Genomic DNA, 6,594 nt, shown 5'->3' with positions numbered 1-6,594 from the left:
TGCTATTGTCTAGTGCAGTTTCACTCATTTGAAGATACCTTTCGGTATCTGTGATCGATGCTACAGAAGGATGAAGATATTGATGCGGACGTTAGCCATAGAATCAAAGCAGGGTGGATCAAGTGGCGACAAGCTTCTGGTATTCTCTGTGACAAGAGAGTACCACAAAAGCTAAAAGGCAAGTTCTATAGAACGACGATTAGACCGGCTATGTTGTATGGAGCAGAATGTTGGCCTACAAAGATTCGACATGTTCAACAACTGAGTGTTGCAGAAATACGTATGTTGCGATGGATTTGCGGTCACACGAGAATGGATCGAGTTCGGAACGATGATATACATGATCGCCTAGAGGTAGCACTAATTGAAGAAAAGCTTGTCCAACATCGGTTAAGGTGGTTTGGCCATGTCTAAAGGAGACCTCCAGAGACACCAGTGCATTGTGGAGTCCTAAGCCAAGCTAATAATATGAGGAGAGGTAGAGTAAGACCGAAATTGATATGGGGGGCAATAAAAAGATATTTGAAAGCTTGGGATATACCTAGAGATCTATGTTTGAATAGGAGTACTTGGAAAGCAGCTATTGAAGTGACTGAACCGTGACTTGGGGCTCTTGGTGGATTTTAACTCTAGCCTACCCCAATTTACTTGGGACTGAAAGGCTATGTTGTTGTTTTTGTTGTTTGAGCTTTATTTTCTTCTACGGTGGTTGTTGATATTTGATTTTTTTTATTGATAGACTAACGGTAGAAATGAGGCACATGCAACCTTATTAATTTTTCTATTGGTCTTATCAATTTCTCAGACCATAAATTTTAAGAAAATACTGAGAGAATGCTCATGTACTGAAGCATTTCTTGATCTTATCTAGACAATGACTGCAGATTACTATAATTTGTTTTCTTCCTGTGTTTGTTGTTTCTAAGACTTGTGAGCAGCCAAATTATAGTACTACCAATGGTCTGATCCACTTGTCATTTAGGTCACTAATATGTCCTCCATTGCACAATATTGACCATTTCTTTCTTAAGCATATGCTATAAAAAGTAGTAGATTTAATAATGACATTGATGCAATTCTGATGACTTCATTGATGTTTTCATCTGATAAAACTGCATATTTTATGTTGGTATAATCATAAAAAATTGACTCTTTTTAGGGCAAAAAAGAATGCTTTTTTAGATCAGAGCATTGACCCTGACTTATTGAAAGCAAAATATCATCCTCTGGGTTACCAGCCGTTACAAGACAAGAACAAGAGTTTAGAGCTAAATGCCACAAACTAGGAAACAAGGACTCCAAACATGTGGTGATGTTGAATTAACTTTGGACCCAATATCATCCTTCAACTAGTGATGTTTAATAACTTTGGGTTTGCTTCAGCTGGTCTAAAGAGTAGTGTTCACAAAAGTAGTGTGCTACCCATCCAATGCACAGAAAGTGAAGTGAAAGCTTTATAAGGACTCCTTTGTCAGTTCATGGACTTTCCATGCAAATATCTCAGCCTGCCTCTTTCCTTGTGCAAGCTAACAAGGGCTCAGATTCAGCCAATCATTTTTTTAGGAATCAGGAGGAGGCTCCTCCTGCAAATGCATTAAAAAAGAACACAAAGTGCCGTTACAAAGAGCAGATACAAACAGAGCAAAGAAAAAAAGAAAGTGGAGGATGAGTTAAGGGACGGTAAAGGAGTAAAAAAAAGGCCAAACAATTACAAATTGGAATTGATCCATGATTCTAGGATGGGGCTGATTCTAGCTTTGTATCTATGCAGGAGGAGTGCCTCCACTGTTAAATATCTTTTGCAATCTTGCACTGTTGGGTTTTTATTTCTGAAAATGACATCATTTCTTATCATCCAAATTGCCCAACAGAGTAGAATGAATATGTCCAAAGAGAACTCAACCATCACCAGGGACTTCCAAGCCTGAAATGTTTGCTGAATTGAAAGGTGATCAGCAAAGTGGAAGTTCATCAGGCCCCAGCAATTTTTAGCAAATGGGCAGTAGAAAAGTAAATGCATGATAGTTTCCTCTGGGGGTTGCTGGCAGAGAACACACTGATAATCATCTAGAAACATTCCTCTTCTTCTGATCATATTTCTAGTGCTTAGTCTATCATTAAGTGCCAGCCAGAAGAAAAATTTGTGTTTTTCTTGACAGGAAGTTTTCCACAGCCATCTGAAGATTGGTGCTGCCTGGGAGTGACCAGTGAGTGTTTTGTATGCTTTGGATGAAGAGAACTGAATAGAGCCCCAAATGTATGTCCAGTTATCATTCATCTCATTGAGTGTTATTGCTGAGAATTCAAGCTGGAGTTCTTGTAGCTGATTGAAAGCTTCAATTGACACTGGTAGACTGAAAAGATCATGAAGAGCAGCAGTGCCATGTGCCTTGTTTAGGCTTATGGACTTATTTTTTGCACATGAGTATAATTCTGGATATTGGAGTTTCCTTACTTGACCATTCCACATATCATTCCAAAGAAAACATGTCTGCCCATTGGAGATTATCACACTGGCCATTCCTTTATATTTGTCCAGGGCATCTCGCCACCAGAATGAGCCCTTTGGCACCGTAGAACTTGGCAGCCTTCCATTTTTATAGTGCTTGTCCCAAACCAGCTCCACCCAAGGTAAGTTGCATCTATTGAAAAACTTGTGTAAGTGTGTAAGCAAAAGGGCTTCATTGTGAGTTTGGAGATTAAGAACACCTAATCCACCTTCTTCTTTAGGAGATTCAGCCAATTATTGATAAGATAGCAGATAAGCTTGCTGGATGGAAAGCCGACCTTTTGATAATGGCTGGAAGTTGAATGTTAGTTCAATTTGTGCTCACTTCCATGTTGCTTTATCTGCTCATTGGACATTGATATTCCACCTTGGGCTCTCATGGCCATTGATAAAATTAGGAGATGTTTCCTATGGAGAGGAAGAAAGGATGCGCAAGGTGGTCACCGACTCACTGCTTGTTGGCTGAAACTGAAAGTGACTCGGCTTTTTGAGCTTGGCGGACTTGGTATCTTCAATTTACAGAAAATTGGGATGGGCTCTCCATATGAGATGGCTTTGGCTGTGCAAAACTGAGCCAGATCGCCCCTGGGCAGCCTTACCTATTCAGGTTCAGAGTTTGATCAGAGCTTTCTTCTCCATGCCATTGTCTCAGAAGTTGGAGGTTGTAAAAAATACACTTTTTTTGGTCAGACATATGGCTGCATGGTCAGAATATATCTACCCTTGTGCCTCATGTGTTTGCACTTGTATCTAAAAAAAAGAACTGTGAACAAGAGAACAGCTTATGAGAGGCTCTCAGTAACATGAGAAGGCTCTCTGATACTAGAGGAGCATTATCTATCAGGGCCATTGCAGAGTATCTTGATCAATGGGACATATCTTCCTTTTTTTTCTAATACAGTGATACGCAGCTCTCACACATTGAAATAAGATGGGCGGCCCACAAGACAAACCGAAATGCAGTCAGGGCTCTCTTTTTTTTTGCAAAAAAGGGCAACTTTTTTTCTGAGAAAACACACACACACACTGCAACCTTTTTGACCAGAAGCGCTAGCCAATGCCAGTGTAGCAGCCAAGCCTGCTTGTGCTGTTGTGCGAAGGAGCCGAGGCACCCAGCGCCCGGCGCAAGGGCCTCATCGCCACGGTCTGAACAGTACAGGATGTCCCCATACTGACCATCGATGAACCGATCGGAGGCGGCCATGGATCGCGGCACGAGCACAGTTGCCCGAAGACGGAGGCGAGGCCCACCTCTACCCGGCCGCGCCCCACACGGGCACTGCCGTGGCACGCCACTGCCGTCGATGGCTTGGCTGCAGGCAAGGCGTTCGACGGAATGTCCTCCGGCTCCTGAGCCGCCAAGGCCCAGCGCGGGGCGCGAGCCGGAGCTCCTGTTGTGGGCGGACCTCCCGGCGGACATCCTTGGGCTCGTGGTCGGTCGCCTCCCCCGCGCCGACGACCGCGCCAGGCTGCGCTCCGTGTGCCGGGCGTGGCGCGCGTCCACGGGCGACCGCCGCCGCGCTCCCGCTGCTCGTGCTCTCCGACCTCTCCTTCTCCGCCTTCTGCGCCGACGGGGCTATGACGGGCGTGCGGCGCATCCCCCTGCCCTCGTGGGAGATGGCGGGCATCCGCTGCGTGGGCTCCTTTGACGGGTGGCTCGTCGGCGTGCAGCTCAACAAACGTCGCTACTTTGGTGACGGCTGGTGCTTCCTGATGAACGCTTTCTGCCATGACGTCGTCCGCCTCCCGCCGCCTTCCATAACCACCCACTCCCTCGATGCCTACAGTAAATCTGTCCCCATCGCCAACGGCTCTGGTGCAGTGCAATGCACGGTCAATGACGCCCAGTATTGATGTTGTTCTGCAAGGTAGTCTTGTCCTCCTCACCTGACCGTGATTGCAAGTGCATTGTGGCTGCCGTCTCCGTGCACAGGAGCACAGCTAGCCTTGCCCTCTGGCGGCCTGGAATGACGTCGTGGTGCGTGTGCCAAGGTGGCTACATCAGTAAGTTCAGTGACATTGCCTTGTACCAGGGAAAGGTCTACATGTTTAGCAAGGTCACCACGAACCTCTTTGTCTTTGACATCTCAGAAGACGACAGTGGCCTGATGGTTTCTGGTGTCGAGCGCTGTGTGACTCAACTGCCAGAGGTCAAGGATAGCTATGGACAGAGGTGGAACATAGTTGAGTGGCACGGAAAACTATTGCTGGTTGTGATATACTTGGGACCTGAACAGGGGCGGATCCAAAACGGGGCTGCGCCCCGGGCTGAGCTGCTGATTCACGTTCAAAACAGTCTGATCTTGCTTCCTAGGCCTCCTTTTGTCTAATTAAAATCATAGTTTTTTAGGCTAAACACCACATATGTTAAAGGGGCTACATGGACTCACCCCGGGCTGCAGCCCGGGCAGCCCGGGCCCTGGATCCGCCCCTGGACCTGAAGGCTGGCACAATATTTGTAAGATTGGGGTATTTGAGGTGGACTTGAGCACAAACCCTTTCAGATTCACTGAGATCAACAGCTTGGATGGCGCCATTTGCAGTGGAAATAGCAGACGACAACCTTCGAGCACCAGATGGCAGCCTGATGAATCCAACATGGCTCTTCCCTTCTGAATGAACAGCTGCTGTAGATCAATTCTGGTCGTTGCAAGTCTGATTGAGCCGAAGCACTGCTGCTACCTGGTGTGAGGCACCATGCTATTTCATTTCCAAGAACTGGATTCAAGTGTATGCTGTTTGCTTTTATGTATGGTTTCCATTTCCAGGGTAGTAAACTGATGTGTACTTTCTTTTAATGTTTCTATGTAGACTGTTAGCACCTGCACACTTTTAGGATTCGTCAAGTGCCCAAGAAAGAAAGGACTCAAAACACTCCCCTCTCCAATTTGAATGTTTAACTGTAACACTCTAAAATTTACAAGGTTTTAAAATAGATAAATTTGATTTAATTTGGTATTTTGTGAGCATTTAAACCTAGAAAAAATATATAATAAAAACTTTGTTAAAATTAAAATCAAATATAAGGATTAGCAACGTGTTTGTGCATACATGCTGGTGCATTGGAATTATTGGAATGTGTGTCTTGTCTAAAATTCAAAATGATTAAAATGGATTTGAGAAACATTAAAAAAAAAAACTTAACTTCTCTCTCCCCTCTCCCTGCTGGAAGCCGTCCTGCGCAGCCCAGCAGCCCAGCTCCGCTCCACCGTGCAGCCAGCAAAGTCAGGCCCAGCAAAAGCCTGCGCAGCAGCCCAGCTGAGCCATCCCTTCTCCCTCCTTACGCTGACAGTCCATCCCCACCCGTCAGGCGCCTCTTCTTCCTAGCGTCGTGGCCAGCTCGGACACCGTCGCCGTCCGTGTCTGCCTCCGTTACGCCGCGCGTGCCGTGCCGCCCACGCCTCCGTGCACCTTAAATACCGCCCTACGTCTGCTCCACCTCCCCATCTAAGCCGAGCGCAAGGCGCAGCCGTTCCAGAGACCCCAGCACCGCCATCGCCGCCGGAGAGTCCCACGTTGCCCCGCCTCGCTCGCTTGCCGCGCGCCCACGCGAAGCGCCCCATATAAGCCGAGCCCCGACATCGCTACGCCCTCGCCGAATCCTAGCGCAAGCCGTCACCTCCATCCGAGCTCACGCCGCCGTCGCCGTTGACGTCGCCTGCCGTTTCACCGCCGTCCATGCCCGAGCTCACGCTGCTGCCCAGTTGAATTTCGTCGAGGAGCCGAGCCTGTCCGCCGAAGCCGTCGCGGCATCTTGCTGTTTCTCCGTCAACTCGAGCTAGCCGACAAGCTTTACCCTGTGGAAGTCGCTGCTGCTCCGCCAAGCCCGGTGCCGCCTCCAGTCCATCTCCGTTCAGTGCCCAGGTGAGCTCGCCGTCGCTCTCTCGGTATCCCTGCTCTCCTTTTGGTCAACCGAGGCCCTAGGCCTTTTCTCTAGCTGTTCTGGCAAGCTCTGGTCGCCGCCGTTAATGGCACCACCGGCCGTGAGCCTTGCATGCGTCGTCGTGATTCAATTTGCTGGTTAGCTTGTTGACATCATCGTGACATCACTCGCATTTATGGCCGTTTTTCTTTGGAAAAATAAA

The 6,594-nt window shown here is 47.6% G+C and overlaps 1 pseudogene; it reads left to right on the top strand.

The window, feature by feature from the left end:
• Positions 1-3,802: 3,802 nt before the first annotated feature.
• On the top strand, positions 3,803-5,129 carry LOC136506555 (uncharacterized; annotated as a pseudogene).
• The last annotated feature ends 1,465 nt before the right edge of the window (positions 5,130-6,594 follow it).

This window comes from Miscanthus floridulus, chromosome 15, assembly GCF_019320115.1.
Source record: "Miscanthus floridulus cultivar M001 chromosome 15, ASM1932011v1, whole genome shotgun sequence".
NCBI classification, from domain to species: Eukaryota; Viridiplantae; Streptophyta; class Magnoliopsida; order Poales; family Poaceae; genus Miscanthus; species Miscanthus floridulus.
The sequence above is the reverse complement of the archived record's forward strand: the minus strand, read 5'-3'. Positions and strand labels throughout refer to the sequence as shown.